The sequence below is a fragment of the Cervus elaphus genome, chromosome 5 (assembly GCF_910594005.1).
Source record: "Cervus elaphus chromosome 5, mCerEla1.1, whole genome shotgun sequence".
In the NCBI taxonomy this organism is placed as follows: Eukaryota; Metazoa; Chordata; class Mammalia; order Artiodactyla; family Cervidae; genus Cervus; species Cervus elaphus.
The window spans coordinates 28,327,398-28,340,796 of record NC_057819.1 but is presented as its reverse complement, the minus strand read 5'-3'; the positions used below and the strand labels follow the sequence as shown (position 1 = coordinate 28,340,796).

General features: G+C 38.1%; 1 non-coding gene across 1 annotated transcript; it reads right to left on the bottom strand.

The window, feature by feature from the left end:
• Positions 1-4,823: 4,823 nt before the first annotated feature.
• LOC122695731 lies at positions 4,824-4,930 on the bottom strand. Its single transcript, XR_006341488.1, has one exon. It is a non-coding gene; the product is annotated as a U6 spliceosomal RNA (small nuclear RNA).
• Positions 4,931-13,399: the final 8,469 nt, after the last annotated feature.

Genomic DNA, 13,399 nt, shown 5'->3' with positions numbered 1-13,399 from the left:
TGTGTAAATACCTAATACATAACAGATACCTTATTATTTAGTGACTTCAACAGATTGTGATTTACTTTTCCCCTGTAACCAAGTTGTCCAAGGTAGGTGGCTGCTGGCTGGCTCTGGCTCAGCTGCTCAGCAAAGACACCCAGAAGCCAGGCTCTCCGCTTTTATGCTCTGTTACATACATCCCATTGACTGTTTGTTTTTTGACTTATCACCTTATGATCCCAATGGCCTCTACAGGAGGTATTAAAATCAAGTGCCAGTGCAGAAGGGAAGATAGTACACTTGGCAAAAGTTTTCTTCCTGTGTGCTTGACTCTGAGCACAGAATCAGAGTATGTCTTCCCCACAGTCTCCAATAACCTCTCCTCACATCTCAGAAAGCAGAACTGAACTCCACAGTCAGCTCCTTTGCACAGAAATAACATGAGAATGGATAAGGAAGATGGGATTGGATCTGCCACAAAATGTCATATGGAAAAAAATTCAATGTTGTACAAAATGTGTCATCAGTTTTTAATACAAATAAAAATAAATTGATATTTAAAATAAGCCAAAAATATTTGCACTTGAAAAGGGATTGGAGAAGGAAATATGCACAATTTTGACAGTGTTTTTCTTAAGTTAGCAGGGCTAACAGTACTTTATTTTATTTATTTTATTTTTGTTTCTTTATTCTCTACTTGGTCTCCTTGAGAACTTCTGAATATCAAAGATGAAATGGCGTACCTCAGGCATTCGATGCTGCATGTTCCACTCAGTACCATTAAGTAGAATTGAAAACTACATTATTCTCATGTGCAGGTATTATGTCCAAATAAAATATATGTAACCTGGTATGATTAAACCTCATGTCTGCCAATCCTTTGGGTCAACGACTCACATGTTGCATGCTATAAGAATGTTGCTGACACAGGCAAATAGGAAACCAACTTGTCTTTCAAATATAAATTATACATGTGTACTGAAATATACTATGTAATGGAAATATCACAAACCTTTCTCACATCTTCCCTATCTCTTCCTTTAATTCACAGATAACTAGCTAAACATCAACTATCTTGGCACATTTTAAGATTAGATGAAGACTATAATACTTAAAGCATATTTGTGTTATTTGACATACCAATACTTCATATTTACTTCCTGTTGGTTAAAAAGGATATGTTTATGGTAGAATCATCCTAATGACTATTCCATATCTGCCCTTGCTATAATAAATAAAAGGACCTACCCAGAGCTAAATATGGTCTGTGTGTTTTAACCAGTGTTCCCATTCCTCTGGGCTTTGAGCATCACAGAGCACAAGACTATATCTTAAGAGACTGAGCTCTTTTTGGTAAAGGACAGAGATAGCTTGGGATGTAGTAGCTGCAACCTTGTGTCACTAACACCATCAACTCTTCTTATGAAATACTATGATGGTGAAGCCATCAATACTGAAATATGTATAAAGAGTTGTTTTCCTCTGGGAGAGGGACTAATTGTTGATAAATTAACTTTGGTCTCCTATTTGGTCCTATTCCTTCAGGTTCTTGCTTCTAATCCATTTTTATGTTGCTACTTTTTGTGGCTCAGCTGGTAAATAATCCTCCTGCAATGCGGGAGACCTGGGTTCGATCCCTGGGTTGGGAAGATCCCCTGGAGAAGGGAAAAGCTATCCACTCCAGTATTCTGACCCGGAGAATTCCATGGACTGTAAAGTCCATGGAGTCACAAAGAGTCAGACACGACTGAGCAACTTCACTTTTTGAAAAACAGAAAAATCACCTAATTAGCTCCACACTCTGTTTAAGATTTTTTTTTTAATGTGGACCATTTTTAAAGTCTTTGTTGAATTTGTTACAATATTGCTTCTGTTTTTTATGTCTTTGTTTTTCAGCCATGAGGCACGTGGGATCTAAGTTCCCCAACCAGGGATCATATCTGCACCCCCTGAACTGGAAGTCTCAACCACTGGGCCACCAGGGAAGTGCCTCTTTTTTAAAAGATTTTATTATTGAAATATAGTTGATGTACAATGCTGTGCTAATTTCTGCTGTACAACAAGCTGGCTCATTTATATGTTTTTTTCATCATATTCTTTTCCATTATGGTTTATCCCAGGATATTGACTATAGTTTCCTGTGCAATACATAGGACTTTCTTGTTTATCCATTCTACATATAATAGTTTGCATCTGTTAATCTCACACATTTTTAAAACTATGTTAATTTTGAAATAATTGTAAACTCACGTGGAATTGCAAGAAATAATTCAGAGCGATCCCATCAAATGTCCACCAACTGGAAAACTATGGTAATGCAAAAATACAAAGCAAAGCCATATCACCAAAAGCATATTGCTGTTGATACAGTCAAGGTACTCGCCAGGGGGATCTCTCAGTAGCAAAATACACTCTCCATAACATTTGATAACCACTCATTTGTTCTCCATTTAGGTAGTTTTGTCATTTCTAGAGTGAGATTTAAATGAGAATACAGCCAATCCTTTTGGGATTGGCTATTTTTCACTCAGAGTAAACCTCTGGAGATTCATCCAGGCTGCTCCGTGTATCATCAGTTCTTTGGTTTTTACTGCAGGATAATATTCTAACGTATGGATGTACCACTTTGTTTAGCCACTCACCTGGGTTGTTTCCAGTTATTAGCTACTTTAAATAAAGCTACTAGAAATATTTGTGTAAAGGTTTCATGGTGACTACACATCTCCATTGCTCTGGGATAAATGGTCCAGAGTCCAGGTTTTCCTGTTGGCCCCACTGGCTGTCAAGTTGGGGAAGGGTCCTCGACTGCAAGGCAGGGTTGAGGGCCTGCTCCCAACTCACTGGATTTCCAGTGCGATTCCAATGGGACTGATAAAAGGGTTCTGCTGTGGCTCCTGTTTGCCCTCTGCTAACGACTCCACAAGCACCACTAACATCAACACTGCCAGAACCATGCGAACCCCTCCCCACCCAGTGAGACCAAAGTCCCAGGTCCCTCCCCAGCTCTCTGACGTTACCCTGGGGTGGACAGCTGGGCTTCCCACTTGGCCTTTATGGGTGTGAATGAGGATGGAGTCATACCTTTCCTGTGTGTGACTGGCTGAAGCAGACCAGCTATTGCCTAAAAGTTTTCCATCTTCAAAACTTCTCCTCTCCTGGTCCTTTGGCTGGAGAGCGCAGGCTTCTCTTCGAAGGTTTATCTATTTATTCATTTGTCTGTTGGTGTTTCTGGGGCTGGTTTACTCAGCTCTAAGTCTGGGCTAAAGAGGCAAAAAGCAAGCGCGAGCCACTTACGGCCATGCTACTCCCGCGTCCTGAGGTTCTTAGCTGGGCTGCCTTCCTCTCTCCACCTTTCAAAGTCTTCTGATGTTTGTCGTACATATAAATGAACAGGGTTTAGTTTTACTTAATGGGAGAAATCGGGAAAAACATGTTTACTTCGTCCCTCTAGAAGGAGAAGTGCAGCTTCATATTTTTTAAAGAATAGGAATTTTTGTTCTGTCTGGCATGCAAGCCTGATTCAGTTTACATACCACACACTTCTCACTGCATCACAGAAGAGGAATCTTTCACTTACTCTTAAAAACAATGAGTGCCTGTTTTTTAGCATTTCTTGTCCTTTTTTGAGCCTTAATGCATAATCTTTGTGTCCCACTTCTTTGTATTTGTATGTCAAAGCTAGCACAAGCCCACCCTCGGCCACCCATCCCACGCTGGCTTCTCGTTATTTGTGTAGCAGCTCTATTTGCACTTATCGTCTTGTCCTTTATTACATATCTTATTTCTAGTGACTTTTGTTATTTAATGACTTTCCCATCACCTCCTTGGCCTCATAGAGATTTTGTTTTTACAATCTTTTGTGTCACTTTTTATCTCTTAAAAATACTTCCTTAAGCCCCTATTTACTTTCATATAAATGATGCAGTAGTTTCTGAACTATGCTGTAAATATACTTCAATGCAGGGGATACGGTTTCAATGTCTAGTCCAGGAAGATACCACAGGCCACGGAGCAACGAAGCTGGTGCACCGCAACTACTGAATCCACAAGTCCCAGAGCCCAGGCTCCACAAGAGAAGCCGCCACAATGACAAGTCCATCCACCGCAATGAAGAGGAGCCCCGGCTTGCCGCAACTAGAGAAAAGCCTGTGTGCAACAACAAAAAGCCAGCTCAGCCAAAAATAAGTAATAAATTAAAATTTAAAAAACAGATCTGGTATTTTCAAGATAAGATTAGAATAACGTGCATAACTTCCTAATGTATCTGAGCACTTGAAAAATCCATGAGGTAATTTATGTAATAAATTTTCTGAGCCTCTCCCTCCAAAAATAAAGCAACCACTGCCTTTGAGTTAATATTTGTATTTTATAGATGAGAATCTGAAGCTTCAGATAAAATCAGTTAAAAAGAAAAAGGTTTAGGGGTTATCAATCAAGCATAAATTACACTGATCATATATTAGCAACTTAACCAACAAATAACTTGTAATTGACATATATAACCAAAGTCTCTTAATATAGCATATTGTTAGATTCTACTTTTATATAATTCTTAGTATAATTTTTTATTTATATAAATATATATAAATGTATATATATTTATATATATACAAGCTCCTTCTTGTATCTGCTGCCTTGAATATCTGTTGATTTATTATTTAAAATTTTAAGTTGTTGCCTATTTTTTATGTTTTTTGAACATTTCTTCCAAGCTGTAGTAATAAAAACATTTAAGGATTATTTTTATCTAGTAGAAAATTTGCACCAGTGAAAATGAGAACCAGAATAATTTATAAAATTGATTCTCTGATTTTTTTTTCTTTTTTTTTTTTTCTTTTTTAAAAAATATGGAACGCTTCACGAATTTGCGTGTCATCCTTGCGCAGGGGCCATGCTAATCTTCTCTGTATCGTTCCAATTTTAGTATATGTGCTGCCGAAGCGAGCACTGATTTTTTTTTTCTTTTTTTAATATTTATTTATTTGGCTGCACCGGGTCTTAGTTGCCACGTGGAGGATCTTTAGTTGCTGTGTGTGAGATCTACTTCCCTGACCGGGGATTGAACCCAAGCTCCCTGAATTGGGAACATGGAGACTTAGCCACTGGACCACCAGGGAAATCCCTGATTGTCTGATTTTGATGAAAAGTTTTAAAGGGGAAAAAAAAGGACTAGAGAGACAAGAAGTATTTTATACCTCAAGAGTAAACATAGCTTTCAGTCAATTTGCTCTAAAGTATTGGCTCCTTTATGGAAAGTCAAATGTAAAGCAAATATATATCAAATCATATTTTCCATTGATGGATATAATTATTAGAGGCTATTGCTGCAAACAAAAATTTCAAGTTACATAAGTGTTTTCAAATAAATACATTTTTGAACAGCCACTATGTGCTGTTTAGGATAGGATTCATAAAGAAAATTTTAGGAAGGGAGAGGATTAAATTAGGAGCTCAGAATGAATATCTATATACACTATTATGTATAAAATAGATGCACAAAAAAACCTACTGTACAGCACAGGAAACTCTGCTCAATATCCTGTAATAACTTATAATGGAAAAGAATCTGAAAAAGAATATATATATATATATATATATGTACATATATATGCACATATATGTAAATGTATGACTGAATTACTGTGCTATACACCTGAAGCTAAAACAGCAGTGTAAATCAACTATACACCAATAAAAAAGTTAGAATAGTACTTAAAAATAGCAATAAGAGCTCCTTGTATTTCTAATAGTGCTTTATAATTAGCAAAGGACATCTTCATACATTATTTCATTTAATTTCATCCTCAAAAAATTCTACATATTAAGCATTACAGTTATTTTAGAAACGTCCACACTCACTTTGGAAATCACTTTCTTTGCTAACCAGCAGATTTTCTGTGCGTTCTAAACGCCCATTCCCTTTGAGATAACTTCATCATAAACACAATCTATCCTTATATTTGCACGTCTATTTTAAACCAACATGGACTTCCCTGGTGGCTCAGACAGTGAAGAATCTGCCTGCAATGCAGCAGACCCAGGTTCAATCCCTGGGCCGAGAAGATGCCCTGGAGTAGGAAATGGCAACTCACTCCAGTATTCTTGCTTAGAGAATCCCATGGACAGAGGAGGATGGATTGCGAAGAGTCCACAGGATCGCAAAGAGTGGAATCATCTGAAGCGACTTAGCACGCAAATGCCAATACAACCCAATATTTATTTAGTTTAAATAAACTGAATGAAAACTCTTGTCTTATGAGTCCACAAGTTGCCCATACTTTAAGTTTCCAAAAACTTCTAAGAGTTCTTAAATAATACAGTATCAACCAAGTTTTTGTCATCTACAACATCCATATTATAATAATGGTCTGATGATGCCCCCATTGTGTTTGAATTGCCACAGAGATCACCACAGGGGTTAGGTTTTTCTGTGTAGGGTCTCACCAGTCAATCTGGTAGGGTTCTGCTCAGGACCCTCATTCCCTCTAACTGGTCCCTTTTCCTCAGAGTGGATTCATGGATACCTCATGGGAAATACAGACACCTAAGCACCTTTCTAAGTCGACCAGTGCTCTAAACTCACCCTAAAATGTAGGAGAGGGAAGCCAGCCATCCTCTCAACCAACATCAGAAATGCTGACCCTCCTCCTCTGGCATCCCCCAAGGAGACTTGACAACAACAGCAAAAAAACAAAAACAAAAACAAATCTCCTCTGAATTCAATCCTCTCTGCCATCAGTCCTAAATGCTCCTCTCCCTCCACTCCCCAAACTAAGTAGAACTCTGTGTCCCGAAGTCTGTCTTTCCATTTATCATCTGCCAGAAAAGCAGGACAAAGAGGGAATGATAAAATGACACAACTTGCTTTCTCCTCTGGTGACCTTTTCCCTAGAAACGGTTCATTAGCCAAATTGAGAGAAACCAATCCATAAAAATCATCCTGAGGTTTTGAATGTGTAACATCCCTGAGAGCTGCAGCCTTGGACCATACTGCCCCCTAGAGCTCTTTGGTGGGAACGGCGCGAGTGGGCTCCGTTCAGTTCAGTTCAGTCGCTCAGTCGTGTCCCACTCTTTGCAACCCCATGAACTGCAGCACGCCAGGCCTCCCTGTCCTGGCGTTGGTCCATCATCACCAACTCCCGGAGTTCACCCAAACCCATGTCCATCGAGTTGGTGATGCCATCTAGCCATCTCATCCTCTGTCGTCCCCTTCTCCTCCTGCCCTCAATCTTTCCCAGCATCAGGGTCTTTTCAAATGAGTCAGCTCTTTGCATCAGGTGGCCAAAATATTGGAGTTTCAGCTTCAGCATCAGTCCTTCCTGAATGAATATTCAGGACTGATTTCCTTTAGGATGGGCTGGTCCCCTGAAATAATAGGTTCTGTGTGTTTCAAATATATTGGAAGATTTGCTGAGACACATCCCTCGATTTGAAAGGTTTGTGTCCCTGTTTTCCAATTCCATTGGGACTGAAAAGGGAATTTGCTGCTGTTTGTTGAGAGAATAAGAGGCTTCCTCTTCCCGAAATTCACAGTCTGTTTAGACTTCTGTATGACACAGAAGTCTTATGGTAAAGAGCATGAAAGCTACTCTAACTGGGATGCAGCTATGTTCAGATTGAGAACGATTTACTGTAACAGGATTTTTATTTATCTGTGAAAGGTTCTGCATAAGGCCTGGCACATAAGTGCTTAGAATATATTGAAGGAAGGAAAAACAGATGGAAGGAAGGAAGGGAAAATTACAGTATGAAGTGGCCAGGGTGAGATGCAAGACATAAATCTTGTAGGGCAGGGGAAGAAGGTGATTCATTTCTGGTACCAAGCTGGACTGTGCTCCCAGCACCCTGTGCAGCCTGCTCCCTCAGTGGCCCTGTCTCACCTCAGCCTGTCTTACCCCCGTCCCACCAGCTCTGCATGCTCTGGGAAGGAGATGACTGTGTTTTGAAGGAAAGAGCTATGTCCACCAGCTCTGCTGTAGGAAACACACCTAAGAGCTGATGGAAGAAAAGCAGGAGCTGCAAGGCTGAGAGAAAATTGCTGGAGGGCCCAGCAAGAGGGCGGGCAGCCAGAAGAGTTGGGGGTCACCCCAGGAGAGTAGCAAAAGCCATGGATATCAAAACAGAGGAAGTAAAGATCTTCAGACAGACTCTCATGCGTGTCCCCTCTCAGGAAATGCAGGTAGGATGAATCCTGAGTAATGAAGAGGGCTCCAAAAAAGAAACACAAAATTTTCTGCATGCTAAGTGTACAGTGGCTCAGAGCATCTCCAGATTTAGGATTCTGTTGTAAATAACTTTACTCTCAGTAGCAAGTGAAACATGAAGAATTTGAGCTCAAAAGTGATACTTTTCTATGTCATTTTATTTCTCACTTTTTTAAAAGATTTTTTATACGGACTATTTTTTAAGTTTTTATTGAATTTGTAAAAATATTGCTTCTGTTTTATGTTTTGGTTTTATGGCCACAAGGCATATGGGATCTTTTCTCCCCAACTAGGGATCAAATTCATACCCCTTGCTTTGGAAGATGAGTCTTAACCACTGGACCACCAAGGAAGTCCCTCTTATTTTTAAAATAATACTTTAGTATAGCCAAAAAACTTGTTCTTTAATGCTATCTAAAATTTCAGAAAAATCTAGACACAGAGCAATGATAATTATTAAAAAAAATTAATATTCAATGTTTTATTTTTACTCAAATCAGAAAATAGATGAGTTATAAATTTGAGTCAGTTGCTTGTTTTGATATTTTCAATTCTCATTAAACTTATTGCACTGTTATATTTTCACAGGCAAAAGTGCAGAGAAATAAGATTTACAAATGAATATTGGTAAGAGTGGGAAAATTTGATGGAAAACACACTTATATTTTTTAATAAACTGATATAGATTTTACAAATACATTTTCCACAGTGATTTTCTGAAAAATTACTTTAGTTATCAATAAATTGTATTAAATTTCAAAAACTTTTCTTAGAGGTCTTCCCACAAAAAAAGTCATTAAGTTTTTAAGGAGAAAGTTCACAAGTTAATTAGTATCTTTATTTATAAAGTCATTTTGATTCAATACACAGACTTCATTGTATCTTTAAACATAATTTTAAAGAGATTTATTTTCAGATCCATAACAACTCAAGAAGAGCTTCTTCCCCTAAAATGCCTGATTTTATTTAATGTTCAGCTATAGCTGTTTGAAATAGAACAAAATGAACAGTAAATTGGAGTTTTTCATGGCATCTCAGGTTTAATACCTTTAAAGGTTCTTAATTTGTAAATTTAATAGTTCCAACTCAGCTTATAGGTGTCATTTTTAAGATTTCAAGTAGCTAATCTTTCCTCTGATAGTCAAAAAATAATTCAGTTTAATTCACTCTAAATCCTGATGGGGGAGAAACATTTCCAGAACACAACGGGCCTAGTCCTTTTTTTTTTTTTTTTTTTTAGTTCATTTGATGGAAAAATTTTGCCCCCAATACTTGTACTGACATTAAACAAATAGACTAACAGATATATCTATAGCAAAGATGGATTTTTTTTCTGGGAACAGCTGAGAATTGCAATTCAAGATCTGCAACCATGGTGAGCCACATGCAAGTCCCCTAATAGCAAGGGAAGGGGAATGCTTTCTTAGAGAGAAAAGGGAAGGTGAAAAGGCTTTAGTAAACAATCCATGGATTGTTCATTGACTGAGTCCTTGCCAGAAAAGAGGATTCATTCTCCTCTTGGTCTCAGCTATCATTGCAAAGCATCAGAGCTCCCCCTTTGGGCTCCAAACTCCACTTCACTGGGATTTATGTTTACCAATTTTTTACACTTCCCTCTTTTGATCAAGAGCTTTCTCTGAAAGCACCACTGATCAAGACTTAAGTTTTCTAGTTTCAGTGGCTTTTTGTCCCTCAATTTCAGGAGTGCCCTTCCTTGCTTCCAGGGTCTCATGTGGGAGGGAAGTGCACAAATAGGGAACCTAATAGGGTCACATTCAAGTAACAAGGAAGGAGAACTCTCAGGCATTTTTTATCTAAAATTCATATACTATCAAGATTATAGATATTGAAGATCATCTGAAGCTTTATGTCATTGTCAAAGTTTGACAACAAGCTTCCAGCAAGCCGGATCCAAACACCTTGGGAAAACTGTCTCATCAAGACATATGTTTAATTCTGAAAAATCTTTATTTTCAGGCACCACCTGACAGTTCAGGCCCAGGAAGGGTTTAGTGTTTGCTTTAAGAGTGTCACATGAATCCAAGAGCCTGTTCCTTCGAGTTTGGTGGCATAAGAGTTGGTTAACAGTACTTAATAGGGGCCTTTCCAATAAAGCTGGAGAGAATACTTCAGGGAGTGTCTTTTCCAAAAGACAAAGTTTCTAGGTAGCAAGGTGTGATACTTAAGATCTTTGCTGTCTCTGAGGGATTGCTCTACCAAACATGGCAATTTTAATAGAAGGAGTTAGGCATTTTCAATATTGAGTTTCTCTCCTTTTAACAACTGGGGTCAAAAGAAGCAGGAGCCAAAAAAAAAAAAAAAAGAAGAAGAAGCAGGAGCCAAGTTCATTGGGCATTCTGACTAAAGGTGAGAATTTTTGAGTTCCAAAAGGAGTGAATATGAAGTTTTTAAGAACCAACAGCAATGCTCTTGGCCAAGGCATTTGGAGGGCCTCTACAAATTTTAAGTCTTGATGCTGCTAGTGGTAAGCACAGTTGAAGTCTAAACTGGCCAACAGCACAGACTTGTTAAAGCACCTGGTCAGCTAAACGGTTCCTCGATTGCTATGACGTTTGAGAGGAGTTCCTCAAATAGGGATAATCTTTTCCAAAAGGACTTTAGCCTCAGGATAGGCAGTAACCTCTCTATAAGATAAAGTTCAGTCCAGCATAAAAGCATACAGATCATGACTAAAACATATTTTTATTCACTAGACAGAAGAAGATGTATGGAATTCATTTCTAGACCTTGAATGGCCCATTGAGTTCAGTTCAGTTCAGTCGCTCAGTCGTGTCCGACTCTTTGCAACCCCACGAACCGCTGCATGCCAGGCCTCCCTGTCCATCATCACCAACTCCCGGAGTTCACCCAAACCCATGTCCATCAAGTCGGTGATGCCATCTAGCCATCTCATCCTCTGTCCTCCCCTTCTCCTCCTGCCCTCAATCTTTACCAGCATCAGGGTCTTTTCAAATGAGTCAACTCCACGCATCAGGCAGCCAAAATATTGGAGTTTCAGCTTCAGCATCAGTCCTTCCAATGAACACCCAGGACTGATCTCCTTTAGGATGGACTGGTTGGATCTCCTTGCAGTCCAAGGGACTCTCAAGAGTCTTCTCCAACACCACAGTTCAAAACCATCAATTCTTCAGCGTTCAGCTTTCTCTGTAGTCCAACTCTCACATCCATACATGACCACTGGAAAAACCATAGCCTTAACTAGACAGACCTTTGTTGGCAAAGTAATGTCTCTGCTTTTTAATATGCTGTCTAGGTTTGTCACAACTTTCCTTCCAAGGGGTAAGCGTCTTTTAATTTCATGGCTGCAATCACCATCTACAGTGATTTTGGAGCCCAGAAAAATAAAGTCAGCCACTGTTTCCACTGTTTCCCCATCTATTTGCCATGAAGTGATGGGACCAGATGCCATGATCTTAGTTTTCGGAATGTTCAGCTTTAAGCCAACTTTTGCACTCTCCTCTTTCACTTTCATCAAGAGGCTCTTTAGTTCTTCTTCACTTTCTGCCATAAGGGTGGTGTCATCTGCATATCTGAGGTTATTGATATTTCTCCCGGCAATCTTGATTCCAACTTGTGCTTCCTCCAACCCAGCGTCTCTCATGATGACAGTTTAAAATGTCCAGAATGATTAGGCTTCCCTGGGTTGTATTTTGGACAGGTGGGAAAGGTGAGGGACTTTTTGCAGCCTTGTTTTATTCCCCCACCAATATAGCTTTGTGAATGCTATCATTGTTTTTCAGTAGACAAGTGGTTTAGTACATGTACAGTGGTGAGGAGAGGAGAGGGAATTTCAGAGTCTCTAGTAGAACTCCAGAGAAACTAGAGCTTTATCTTTTTATCAACCCAACAATTGTTGAATTTCCAATCTTGTTTTTCTTTTCTGAGGACAATTTTTGGGCCTCCCCATGCAGTCTTTCTAAATTACCATCTGGGGACATATCCCTTTGGACCATGACAGAGATTTTACTGCTATTTGTTTCTTTAAAGGCACGATTCCTTGTAAAAATATCAGCAAGATGATTTTCCTTAGCTTCCAGAGAGTCAAGTTTAGAATGCCTTGAAATCTTTTTATCTTTTTTTAATTATGAAAATATGGTAACACACAGGAGACTGAAAAATACAGAACAAGTTTACATATAATTCCAATATATATTACCATTTTTAAGTAGATGAATTAAGATTTGTGTTTGGAGTTTCAATATCAAACTCTCAGAAGTTAACAGAATGAATAGACAGAGAAGTAGAAAAATATAGTAGTCCTGAAAAGCACTATGAGCCAATTCAGCATAATTAAGATTTATACAATTTTCACACAACACTAGGATACAAATTCTATTCAAGTTCCCATAAACTAGGGGACATTAGAACATATCCAGGAACCTAAGACCAGGTGCAAAAATTTGATGATCTAAAGATACTGAAATCATACAGAGTCTGTTTTCTTATCACTTTGGAATTATGTTAAAGATCAATATCAAAAGACGTTTGAAAATAACCCACATATTTTCAAGTGCAATGTGGTATTTACCAAGAGAGATCTTTGACTTTAGCCACTGAAAGCTTCAGTAAAGTTAGAAGACTGAAAAAACAGAGAGGATAATTGGAGAGAAGAAAGCATTTAAATGAGAAATTACTATCAAAATGAGAAATTAACATCAGAGATATTTTTTAAATCCCATGTATTTGGAAATTAAATGTCTACTTTTAAATGATGGGGTAGCTAATAAGACATAACATGGAAATAGAAAATACTTGTAGTAGAACAAAAATGAAAAGAGAATTTACGAGAAATTGTTCCATGCAGCTAAAGCTGCTCAATGCAATTAAATACAATGTGGAGTCTTGAATAAGGTATGAAAACAAATAATGGACACTAGCATAAAATTTTGTGAAATTTAAACAATATCTGTATTTTAGTTAATAATACTGTATCACATGTTAATTTCCTGGGTTTTTTTTTAACAATGTAGCTATTTCTTTATAGTCCCAAAATTGGATTAGCAGTTTCAAGCCTCATTTAAAAAAATGTTTAAGGATCACTAAAATAATACAATTTTTAGACTTTTACAAGTAATACTAGATGCCAAAATACATGGAGCTATACCAAAGTTCTGAGTGACTATAAATTAGAAATCCATAGAATGCCCTGAAATCTTAATAGCTAAAGTGAAAGGTAAAAGTAATGTATTCAA